At 38.1% G+C, this 12,467-nt stretch overlaps 1 protein-coding gene, 1 non-coding gene and 1 pseudogene across 2 annotated transcripts in view; 1 reads left to right on the top strand and 2 right to left on the bottom strand.

The window, feature by feature from the left end:
- TAOK1 (TAO kinase 1) overlaps positions 1 to 12,467 on the top strand; it is a 145,137-nt gene that overhangs the window by 22,607 nt on the left and 110,063 nt on the right. The gene's annotated exons all lie outside the window — the stretch shown is intronic.
- On the bottom strand, positions 2,134 to 3,206 carry LOC132688093 (L-lactate dehydrogenase A chain-like; annotated as a pseudogene).
- On the bottom strand, positions 6,202 to 6,304 carry LOC132688733 (U6 spliceosomal RNA). Its single transcript, XR_009614697.1, has one exon. It is a non-coding gene; the product is annotated as a U6 spliceosomal RNA (small nuclear RNA).

Below are 12,467 nucleotides of genomic sequence, written 5' to 3'. Positions count from 1 at the left end.
AGAGATCAAGAGTCAGATGCTTAACTGAGCCACTCAGGTGCCCTGATGTTATTTCTTTCTTAAATATTTGGTAGAATTTAGCAGTGAAACCATTTGGGTCCAATTTTATTTGTGACAAGGCATTTAAATTCAGTTTATTTAGGAGCACCTGGGTGGCTCAGTTAGTTAAGCATCTGACTCTTGATTTGGTTCAGGTCATGATCTCATGGTTCATGAGATCCGAGCCTTACATCCGGCTCTGTACTTCTAGCACGGAGCCTGCTTGAGATTCTCTCTCTTCACTCACTCTCACACTTGTGGTGCACACACACACTCTCTCTCTCAAAATAAATAAATAAACATTAAAAAAATGCAATTTATTTATTTATTTATTAAAAATATTTTCTCTCATTCCTTTCATTTTTTTTTTTAATTTTTTTAACATTTTTTATTTATTTTTGAGACAAAGAGAGACAGAGCATGAATGGGGCAGGGGCAGAGAGAGAGGGAGACACAGAATCGGAAGCAGGCTCCAGGCTCTGAGCCATCAGCCCAGAGCCCGACGCGGGGCTCAAACTCACGGACTGCGAGATCGTGACCTGAGCTGAAGTCGGATGCTTTAACCAACTGAGCCACCCAGGCGCCCCGTAAAAAATGCAGTTTATTTAAAACAAACATAGTTAGGGGCACCTGGCTGGCTCAGTCCAAAGAGCATGTGACTCTTGATCTTGGGGTCATAAGTTCAAGCCTCACATTTGGTAAAGAGATTACCAAAAAAGTAAATAAACTTAAAAAAAAAAAAAAAAGTAAAACAGTTATTTAGGGTGTCTATTTATTCTTGAGTTAACTTTGATAGTTTGTGTTTATCAAATTAACTGATAAAATTATACATAATATTCTCTTATAATTTTATTTAAAGTATATTTTTGAGTGAGTGAGCGAGCCATGTGTGAGTGCGAGAGTGGTGGGGAGGTGGGGGACAGAGGATCTGAAGCAGGCTCTGCAATGACAGCAGAGAGCCTGATGTGGGGCTTGTACTCAGGAACCATGAGATCATCATCTGAGCCGAAGTTTGACGCTTAACTGACTGAGCCACCCAGGAGCCCCTGTCTGTAGGGTCTGTAAGTGATAGCCCCTTTTTAATGCCTGATACTAGTAATTTGTATCCTTTCTCTTTCTTTTTGGATCAATTGGCTTGAGATTTATCTATTTTATCTTTTCAAAGAACTGGATTTTGGTGAAATTGATTTTTCTCTTGGTTTGTTTTGTTTTCAATTTCATTGGGTTTTACTCTTTATTATTTTCCTCCTTCTGCTTTTATTGTATTTAATTTGCTTTTTTTTCGTTTGTTTTGTTCATTTCCTAAGCTGGATGCTTATGGTGTGACTTTACATCGTTCTTGTTTTCTAATGCAGGGATTTAATGTTATAAAATTTCCTTTTAAGTACTTGTTTAGTTCTGAACCACAAAGTTTGAATCCTGTTTCCACTTTTATTCAATTCAAAATATTTTCTTATTTTCCCATATGCTTCTCTTTGACCTACCACATGTTTTTATTTATTTGTTTATTTTTTACTGTTCAAAGTTTATTTGGTATTTTAATTGGTATGACTCTTGGATAGTTGGTTGCATTGTTTACATGTAGATCTTTTTTTTTGTTTTGTTTTGTTACAGTATGGCAATGTATACTATTCTGATATATATAGTACACAAGATCTGTTGGAATAGTTCTGCACAATATATGCAATATTGAATGTATACTTTGGATCCCAGGATGTGGTTAACTGGAAAAAAAAGTTGTATGAGGCATGTTGGGTGAAAGAACCAGGAATCATATATCACACACAGTAAATACATATATGATTTGAAGAACAACTGTAACATATGCAGCAATGTCACTGGTGCCTCTGAGGTGGTAGAACTATTTTATATCTTACATTAACCAATTTAGGACTACACAAGGTAGGTATCATCCAGTATCAGCATATGGCTGCAGGGTTTTATGAGCTATTCTGTTTGCAACTTGAGGAAACTAATGTTTTTCCTAGATCATTTTAATAATTACTAGAGTAACATAATAAGGACAATATATACAACCTCCAACTAAAATCCTCTTGTAGCCTAAACAGTGAAGTGGTACAATAGTAGAAAACTTTAAAACTGCAGTTCTTTTTGGATCCCCCTGAAGTGTATCTGTACTCTTCTTCAAGTAGGCCTCTTCCTCAGGAGTCAGATTTACCTTCACAACATCTGAGATTCCATTCTGTCTCAAGGAACACAGAGGAAGACATCATGTTTTATTCCATAGAATCCCTTAATCATGGTGGAAATTGGATGCACCCACCTAAGATTCTTCATTATACTTTCTGCCAAATCTGCCACAGGATGTGTAGTCTTTCCGTTTGATGACCTTATACGCACTGTCAACCACCTGTTTCTAAGCCTCTTTCCACTGTTACTTATCTGCATTAGTGTCTCTGTCAGGGTGCAGATACTTCTGGGAGACACCAGCAACATTTGCTCCATGCAGGTACACTAGAGTCTCCATGCTCACCAAGGACCCACCCATGACAGCTTAATGGCTGAACTCCCAGCCTTTCCCCCATTAGGTAATGGAGCCAGACTGAATCCAGATTGCAACCACTTCCAGTAACACAGTGTTTTTGGAAAGGTGCTTATCTTCCAAGCCACACGTGTCAAGATCCACCGGATTGGAAACAACAAGCAACTTGCAGTTTAGGCTCTATTTTACAATAATTAGAAATGATGAATTTAAATATGTTTGCTTTACGCTGGACAGTCTCTTGCTAATAGGCCCCAGCTGTGATAATAACCAGCTTGGAGTTTGCAGTCATGTTACAGTCTTTACCAGAGGCAGTTTTTGGTGTTCTAAGGAAAAGGCTGCCGTGTTGGAGATCCATCATCTGTCCCTTCAGTTTGTCTTTCATGATATCAGTAAGAGCAAGTTCATTTTCCAAGTCCTTCATTGAGAGACTGATGGCAGGACCCTGGTTAAATTCTTGGTTTCTGCTCAGGTCATGATCTTCCAGTTGTGAGATCGAGCCGCTTGTGGGGCTGCGTGCTGAGAGTGGAGCCTGCTTAAGATTCTCTTTCTCTTTCCCTCTGCCCCTCTACCCGTTCACAAACTCTATCTCTCTAAAATAGAAAAAGAGACTGATGGCACAGGCCATGCCAACAGCACCAACTCAAAAAACTGTAATCTTACTCTTGGGGTTATGGCCGGCCTGCCTGCCTGCCTTCCTTCCTTCCTTCCTTCCTTCCTTCCTTCCCTCCCTCCCTCCCTCCCTCCCTCCCAAGCTGATCCTTGAGAATTGCCACATTGGATTTAGAACCAAAAGGAATTGAGGGTACTTGTTAGGCCAGGTGGTGCGCACATGTGTGGCATTAGATCTAGACTTGGTGACAGTGGCTTCAGTACCCCCACTATATGTTATTTAGAATTGTGTTGTTTTGGGGCACCTGGGTGGCTCAGTCGGTTAAGCGTCCGACTTCAGCTCAGGTCACGATCTCGCCGTCCGTGAGTTCGAGCCTCGCGTGGGCTCTGGGCTGACAGCTCAGAACCTGGAGCCTGCTTCCGATTCTGTGTCTCCCTCTCTCTCTGCCCCTCCCCCGTTCATGCTCTGTCTCTCTCTGTCTCAAAAATAAATAAACGTTAAAAAAAAAATTTAGAATTGTGTTGTTTAATTTCCAAATATTTAGGAACGTTCCTGATTTAGTTTCTAATTCTGTGTGGTCAGAGAATACACTCTGTATGAATTTAATTCTTTTCTATTTGTCGAGACTTTTTTTTTTCCTTAAAATTATTTTTAATGTTTTTATTTTTTTTAAAAAAACTTTTTTTTTTAATGTTTATTTATTTTTGAGACAGAGAGAGACAGAGCATGAATGGGGGAGGAATGGGGGGGAATGTGTCAGAGAGAGAGAGACACAGAATCCGAAACAGGCTCCAGGCTCTGAGCTGTCAGCACAGAGCCTGACGCGGGACTTGAACCCATGGACCGCGAGATCATGACCTGAGCTGAAGTCGGCCGCTTAACCGACTGAGCCACCCAGGCGCCCCTAATGTTTTTATTTTTGAGAGAGAGAGAGAGAGAGAACGCACAAGTGGGGAAGGGGCAGAGAGAGAGGGAGGCACAGAATCCAAAGCAGGCTCCAGACTCTGAGCTGTCAGCACAGAGCCTCACATGGGGCTCTAACTCATGGACTGTGGGATCCTGACCTGAGCTGAAGTTGGATGCTTAACTGACTGAGCCACCCAGGTACTCCTGTTGAGACTTTTTTTTTTTTTAAAGATTTTGTTTTTTAAGTGATCTCTACACCTAATAGGGGGCTGAAACTCAACCCCAAGGTCAAGAGCTGCAAGCTTCACTGATTAAGCCAACCAGGCACCTTGTTTTGACTTGTTTTATGGCTGGGTGTATGTCTGGTTTGGTTAATGTTACATAAGCATTTGAGAAGAATGTGCATTCTTTGTTAGATGGAGTGCTTTATAAATGTGAATTAGGTCAAATTATTTGAGTGTTAAGTTTCTGTATCCTTATTGATTTTCTGTACTTGTTTGTTCAGTTATAGAGAGTAATTTTGGAATGTTAAGTATAATTTTTCATTTGTCTTTTTATGTTCTTAATTAAAAAAAATTTTTTTAAATGTTTATTTACTTTTGAGAGACAGAGACAGAGCGCAAGCAGGGGAGGGGCAAAGAGAGAGGGAGATACAGAATCCCAAGCAGGCTCCATGCTGTCAGCAGGAAGCCTGATGCGGAGCTCGAACCCACAAACCATGAGATCATGACCTGAGCCAAAGTCGGACACTCAACCAACTGAGCCAGGTGCCCCTCATTTGTCTTTTTAAAGTTTTGTCTGTTTTTCTTCATGTATTTTGAAGTTTTATCAGGTGCATATGCATTTAGGATTGTGGCATATGTTTTAATGTTTGTTTATTTTTTGAGGGAGAGAGTGTGCATGCAAGCCAGGGAAGGACAGAGAGAAGGGGGCGGGGGTGGACAGAGGATCCGAAGTGGGCTCTGTGCTGACAGCAGCGAGCCCATTGCCGGGGCTTAAACCCACGAACCCTGAGATCCTGACCTGAGCTGAAGTTGGAAGCTCAACTGACTGAGCCACCGAGGCACCGCCATGCTGATGTGTTTTTGACATGACAGTTTTAGATGTGAATTCTACATTCTTATTATTTTTTTTCTGTAGGAAATATGTCTTTTCTCTGACTAGTCGTAAGGTTTTTTATTATTGGTTTTTCAATAAATTGACTATAGTGTACCTTCATCTTGATTTGAGGTTATCCTGGAGGTGTTTATTGAGTTTCTTGAATCTGTGGGATTAAAGTTTCCATCAAAATTAAGAAATTTTTGGTCATTATTTCTTCTAATAATTTTTTAGTTCATCTTCTTATGTGGTACTCCAGTTGCATATATGTTAGACCATTTAATATTGTCCCACAGTCACTGTGATCCTACACATTTTTTCTTTTTTAATTGTGCTGTTATATGGTTTTTTATTTTCATGTCTCCATATTAATAGATCTTTTAAAAATTTATGTGTTTTCTTCACTGTCCTATGTCATATTAATCCCATCTAGTGTATTTTTTGATTTCTGAATTGTATTTTTCATCTTTTGAAGTTCCATTTTGCTCTATGTTGTTTTTTTCCTTTCTCCTTTCTCTCTTTGTTTTGTATATGTTTTTATTTAAATGATTGTAGATATTTAGAATAACTAATGCTCTTTTTTGCTAATTTCTCTTTCATTCTGAGATCTGTTTTTGTTGACCAAGTTTTCTGTTAGTTATGGATAGCATTTCTTGGTTTTTTTGGTATGTCTTTTTCTTTTTTAACAGATTCTATTTTATTTTAATTTTTTTAAGTTTATTTATTTTGAGAGGGAGCATGTGTGTGAGAGTGGGGAAAGGGCAGAGAGAGAGAGGGGGAGAGAGAGAATCCAAAGCAAGCTCTGCACAGTCAGCATGGGGCCTGACATTGGGCTTGAACCCACAAACGGTGAGATCATAACCTGAGCTGAAATCAAAAGTTGGACACTCAACTGAGTCAGCCACCCAGGCTTGCCTAAAATATTTTATTTTTAAGTAATCTTTACATCCAATATGGGGCTTGAATTTACAACCCCAAGATCAAGAATCACATGCTCCACTGACTGAGCCAGTCAGATGTCCCTGCAGTTTTTCCTTTTTTTAAAAATATGGAACACTTCACAAATTTACATGTCATCCTTGCATATGAACCTTACTAATCTCTGTGTCATTCTAGTTTTAGTATATGTACTGCTGAAGTCAGCAGTTTTTGGTATATCTTTTAATTTTTGATTGAGTTTAGTATGTTCTCCCCTCTTTTTTTTTTTTTTTTATTCTGAATTTTTTGCTTTTAAAGAACATTACACTTTGTCTTGATGGGCACTTGCTTGTGGATTGCCTTAATCCCTTCAGGAATGCTAATTTAGCTCTGCTGGTAAGTTATGACCCTTTTGGGGACTCTACTGAGTTCTCTAAGTCTCTAAGGATTCTCCACCATGGTTGAGTTGGAACTGAGACCATCTTCTAGCCTGTGTGACCTCTGGGAGTTTAGCTCCCCCGTAGTTGTTCTTTGCCTGGCCTTACGGAGTTTCAGGAAACCTGTGCATGTGCAGCTTTGTATTCAGCCAGAGATACTGGAAGGCATCTGCTGAACAGTTCTGAAATTCTTTCTCCAGAAAGTCTACTTTCTCTATTTCAGTTGGCTTGGCCTTCCTAAACTCTGATCTGTCCTTTTTTTTTTTTTTTTTTAAATAACTTTAAAATTTATTTATTTTGAGAGAGGGAAAGAGACTGTGAGCAGGGGAGGGGCAGAGAGAATCCCAAGTAGGCTCCACACTGTCAGCACTGAGCCCAGTATGGGACCCGAACTCAAGAACCATGAGGTTATGACCTGTGCCAAAACCACGAGTCGAATGCTTAACCAGTCGAGCCACCCAGGCACCCCTGATATTTGTCTTCTTTGCTCAGAGACTGCTGTGCTTTTCTTGGAATCTCTTTGCCTATACTGCATTCTAGAAAGTGTTTCTAGGTAGAAAGCCAGTAACCCTAGAACTTACCTTGTTTCACTTCTAGCAGAGATTGTGGTCATGTACTGCCTCTTGTGCAGTGTCTAAAAAGGAATTTTATATTTTTCCAGCTTTTCAGATCTTATGACAGGAATATAAATCCTGTCCCAATTACTCTATCATCGCTCAGAAACAGAAGTTGATCCTGAAATTGCATATACCAAGTTTCAAAACGGTTTGATTGGCTTAAATTTTGTCATAATATGAATAGCCAATATTGTGATATTCTTTTTTTTTTTTTTTTTTTAAGTTTTATTTATTTAAGTAATGTCTACATCCAACATGGGGCTGGAACTCATGACCGTGAGACTAAGAGTTGTGTGCCCCTCTGATTGTGGCAGCCAGGTGTCCCTGGTGGTATTATTTTTGATTGAATTGTGTCAGCACATACTTGACGTATTTCCACTCTTTCTTTTGCCTTTTGGAAGAGTTAGTGGGGTCAGTGGAAGAATATAACTCATACAGTAGTAAGTGAATGCAGAATATGTAATAAAATAGATACAAAGTTGCATGAGGATTTTTCTACAGTATCTTATTGTGTTAGTGGAATTGATGAAGAATTTACATACAAGATAATAATTGAAGTATATTTAGAAGGGTGGATAAGATTTATAGGCAGAGATGGTGCGGATAGCATTCCAAGTGAAGAAAATAGCCCTAATATACATGATGTCATTGGTGAGAAATAAGCTCACAAGTATCAATTGGACCCAAGTTGGGAGAACTCTGAAAAGTCACCCTGGAGAAGATTATAATAGTGAAAATTTGTGGGATCATTTGAAGTTTTTGAACAGGAGGATTGAGTGATACTTTCGAGGTGCTTTAGAGATCTGAAATGAATCAAGAGTGCTGTATTCATTATGGTCTTTGTTTGCAAGCAGAAAAGTGATGGTGACTATCTTATGGAGAAATGAAAGTCATTGTAAGGCTACTAAATTGCTCATAGACTCAAAAGGAAGGCTAGAGAGCCAGTCTGGGACAGTTCTTGGGATCTTGATATCAGGAATGAATTGACATTCTAAACAGGAGGCCACCAGAATAAATTAGTGCCATCCATTTTCCCCCCAAACTTTTTTCATTTTGCTCAAGATTCCAGACTCTGAAAACAGAGAGTGGGGTTGGCTTAGCTTGGTTCATGTCCAATCATCTGTAAGAGCAGAAGTAGCATATTTATTTCTTTTGGATTTAATTTTTTTAAGTTCTCACTACACCCAGCATGGGGCTCAAACTCACAACCTCGAGATCAAGAGTCGCACATTCCACTGACTGAGCCAGCCAGGCGCTCCAGAGCTAGGCATATTTATACATAGTTTTGTCTAGGCAGAGGAGAGGTTATTTCCCAGAAGGAAATCCGTACCTTTACTAAAATGTGGGTATACATTCTGGGAGGCCCATATGACTATGGGTGTATGTCATAATGGATTAAGGGGGAAAGACGAGATTAGAATGCTTGTTTGGGAGGCTTTTTTCTCTAGACCAGACAAGAGGTGACAGAGACCTCAACAAAAAGTAGTGGCTATGTGATTGGCAGTAAGGGTTTGGAAATGAAGAACACTGTGGAGGTAGAATTTTTAAAATTTAGTAACAAATGCTTCTTACTCATTCAAATACACATGATCCTAAAAGTACTAGGTGATTGGCAAAAAGTCAATGATGAGGTATAGTGAAAACCATGTGATAGTAGGCAAATTACTTAGCTTTTCTGAACCTCAGGTATAATTTAGGTTGATAATTATTTTAGGGCAGTTGTGACAATTCAATAAAATAAGCAAAATGCCTGGAATATAACAAGATTTTCTTGCTAAGCAGAAAAACAGGGAGGATTTCTTTTGATTGTATTTGGTTGGGAGGTGCTTATATGTTGTTATAAGCTATAAGGAGGTGCTATATGTTGTTCCCTCTGAATACACAGTATTAGAATCTAATGCCTTTCTGTTTAGCGAATTTTATGCAAACAGAAAGGAAACATTCTGGATTAGAAGTTAGTTTTAGATTTAGGGGTTCCTGGGTTGCTCAGTCAGTTGAGGCTCCAACTCTTGATTTTGGCTCAGGTCATGGTCTCAGGGTTCATGGGATCGAGCCCCAAGTCAGGCTCTGTGCTGACACCACGGAGCCTGCTTGGGATTCTCTCTTTCCCTCTCTCTTTCCTCTTCCCCTGCTTGTGGGCATGCTCTCTCTCAAAATAAATAAACTTAAAAAAAAAAAGAAATTAGTTTTAGATTTAGAGTTTTTTAAGTAAGCCTTTTATATTTATTTTATAGTTTTAGACTTACAGAAAAATTATAGCTAGTGCAGTTCTCATGTACCTTTCACCCAACTTCCTCTAATGTTAACATTTTATGTAAGAGTGTTCTATTTGTCAGAATTACAAAGTTAATACTGATATGAAACTGTAAATTATTGACTTTATTCAGATTTATCCAGATTTTCCCACTGAGGTCATTTTTCCTATTCCAGGATCCAATTCAGGATATTACCATGCATTTAGTAAATTTAGATTTTTAATTCCATGTCTGTTATCAAGTGTGACCTTAGGCAACCACTGAACCCTTCAGGCCCTTCTCCATAATGTAAATATTGACTTAAAGGATATCTAATTTTAATTTTGTAGTTTTAATTTTCTGAGTCTGTTTATATCTGTCATACAGTATACTTTTTGTTTTGAAAGAGATTTTAAGATCTAATCAATACACCAGATCTTGTTGACAGTAAAAAAAATTCAATTTTTATCTTGTAACTTTAGCATTAAAGGAAAACTATATATTGAGATTTGGGGAAACTCACAAGAGCTTTTTCTTCTATTTGAACAAAAAATGACAAAAAGGTAGGGTTTGTGTTTTGACTCATTTTCTCCGTAAATACTAGTTAACAGATTCTCTATTTAGTTATGTAATGATTGAAAGGAAAGTCCAAAACATTTGTATTGTTAAACTGTTCATTTTGGGAATATTAGGGAGGACACGAAGCTTAGAAATGTAACTTGAAGTAGATTAATATAGTAGAATTTATGATGAAGATAATTGAGAACAGATATATCCTAAATACAGTTAAACTTTGGATTGCCAGTAACTTGTTCGGTGAGTGTTCTGAAAGACGAGCAAGCATTTCTAATAAATTTTAACTCAATAAACAAGCAATGTCTTGCAATTCGAGTAGTAAGTATGCAGTGCTGAATGTCACATGATCACAGCTGAGCCAGTGGTTCTTCTTTCTCTCCCTCTCCCTCCCTCCCTCCCTCTCTGTCTCTCTCTGTCTCTCTCTGTCTCTTGCTGTGGGACCATGAGTGATTGTCTCCCATTTTTGGATGCTCGGTCTCAGGCTGAGGTGTTTGGCAGAAATCAGTGATTTTTCAGAACTTTGGAAGGTGCCCACAACTGGCACTAGTGTATTTTTTGTCACTTCAAAGCACCTACGGACAGACAGTCCTTTGCATTTGCATACAGGAGTAAGCTTAGGAATGCTTTGCTTCATTCTAGGTCAGGCTGCCTACACATATAGACCCTTTCCTCTACTGCCTTATTGCCAGTTACATTAAATACAGTATATAACAAGTTTATTAATACTGTACTATATGAACATCCATGCGAGTGTATACAATGGCCCCTGTGCAGAGAAAGATTCTACTGAACCAATAGATAGCAGTGATTCTGTCAGTGATAGTGAAAGTCGCCTTACACAGTAACCCTTCTCTCCCATGTCTACCTCACACCAGCCATGAAGGTTTTCAAATATAAGTGCAGGTTAATTTGTTTATTTTTCTTTATATTTTGTATTTTCTTTATTATTTTGTATTATAGTATTGGAAATCATTTTTATATGAGTATTTTTGGGTTGTGGAATTAATCATCTGAGTTTCCACTATTTCTTATGGGGAAATTTGCTTTGATATACCTAAGTGCTTTGGATTAAAAGCATATTTCTTTTTTTTTTTTTTAATTTTTTTAATGTTTATTTATTTTTGAGGGAGTGAGGGAGAGAGAGAGAGAGACAGAGACAGAGACAGAGTGTGAGCTGGGGAAGGGGCAGAGAGAGGGAGACACAGAATCCTAAGCAGGCTCCAGGCTCTGAGCTGTCAGCACAGAGCCCGATGCGGGGCTCGAACTCACAAGCCGCATGATCATGACCTGAGCTGAAGTAGGTCGCTTATCTGAGCCACCCAGGTGCCCCTTAAAAGCATATTTCCAGAGTGAATTATACTCTTAAACTAAAATTTTACTGTAATCTAAGTAGTTCATTTTTTGTTGCTTATTAGTGCTTCTCAGGTTTGGGCATGATTTGAAAAATGTTAAATTGTTTATATTTTTAAGTTGTTGCCCCTTTTCACTTCCATACTAGGTTAAAGAGAATATCCTATTGGAAATAATCTTAAGACAGTTGTATTTTATCTCTTGGATTCTCCTATTCAGAAATGTTGAACACAATGTACCAGTAGCCTTGACTTACAAATAATTGACTCTGATTCAAAAGTAGGTTCTATTAAATGACTTCATTACTTTTAAGGATCTTGAATTGTAATATTTGACTATTGTATTATTCATTTTCTTTTTTTTTTTTGTATTATTCATTTTCTTAAATTTACATTTAGTAATTGTGTAAGGTCTCATTATTTATTCTAATCCAACAATTCCCAACCTTTGGTTTACCAAAAAATGTTTATGAAAAATTGTAGATATATATAGGTTTGATGAAGGGCCCAGGAGTATGCATTTAAAAAAAAAATACTAGGCAGTTTTTATGCAGGTGGCTGTGGACTACACTTTGAAAAAACATAACTGTACATAAAGAGTTTTTATTTACTGTCACAATTCTTGTATTAAAACCATATTTTTCATTGTTTACCTGATTTCTGTATTGACTCTTACATTTCTTGAATGCCTGCTATGAGAGATGTTGTATTAGGTATATCAGATCAAAGATTAATAAGATAGCTTCTGCCTTTAAGGAGCTCAGTAAGTCGTTGGGTGAGATCGGTAAACAATTCAGAGCAGTCAGATGAGTGCTAACTGGGTATAAGCAAACCTTATGGAAGCATCACACACACATACAGACACACACACACACACACACACACTTTGCCTGGAAGAATTAGGGTGGGAAAAGTTTCCCAGTGGAGATGATAACCAGAGATTGAAGAAAGTAGAGGAGTTTAGATAACATCAAAATAAAAAGCTTCTGCACAGCAAAGGAAACAATCAACAAAACTAAAAGGCAACCTACTGAATGAGAAAAGATATTTGCATATGACATATCTGATAAAGAGTTAGTATCCAAAAATGTATAAAGAACTGATACAACTCAATACCCCAAAACCAAATAATCCAATTCAAAAATAGGTGGAAGAGGGGTGCCTGGTGGGCTCAGTT

The sequence above is a fragment of the Panthera onca genome, chromosome E1 (genome assembly GCF_046562875.1).
Source record: "Panthera onca isolate mPanOnc1 chromosome E1, mPanOnc1 haplotype 2, whole genome shotgun sequence".
Taxonomy (NCBI): domain Eukaryota; kingdom Metazoa; phylum Chordata; class Mammalia; order Carnivora; family Felidae; genus Panthera; species Panthera onca.
The sequence above is the reverse complement of the archived record's forward strand: the minus strand, read 5'-3'. Positions and strand labels throughout refer to the sequence as shown.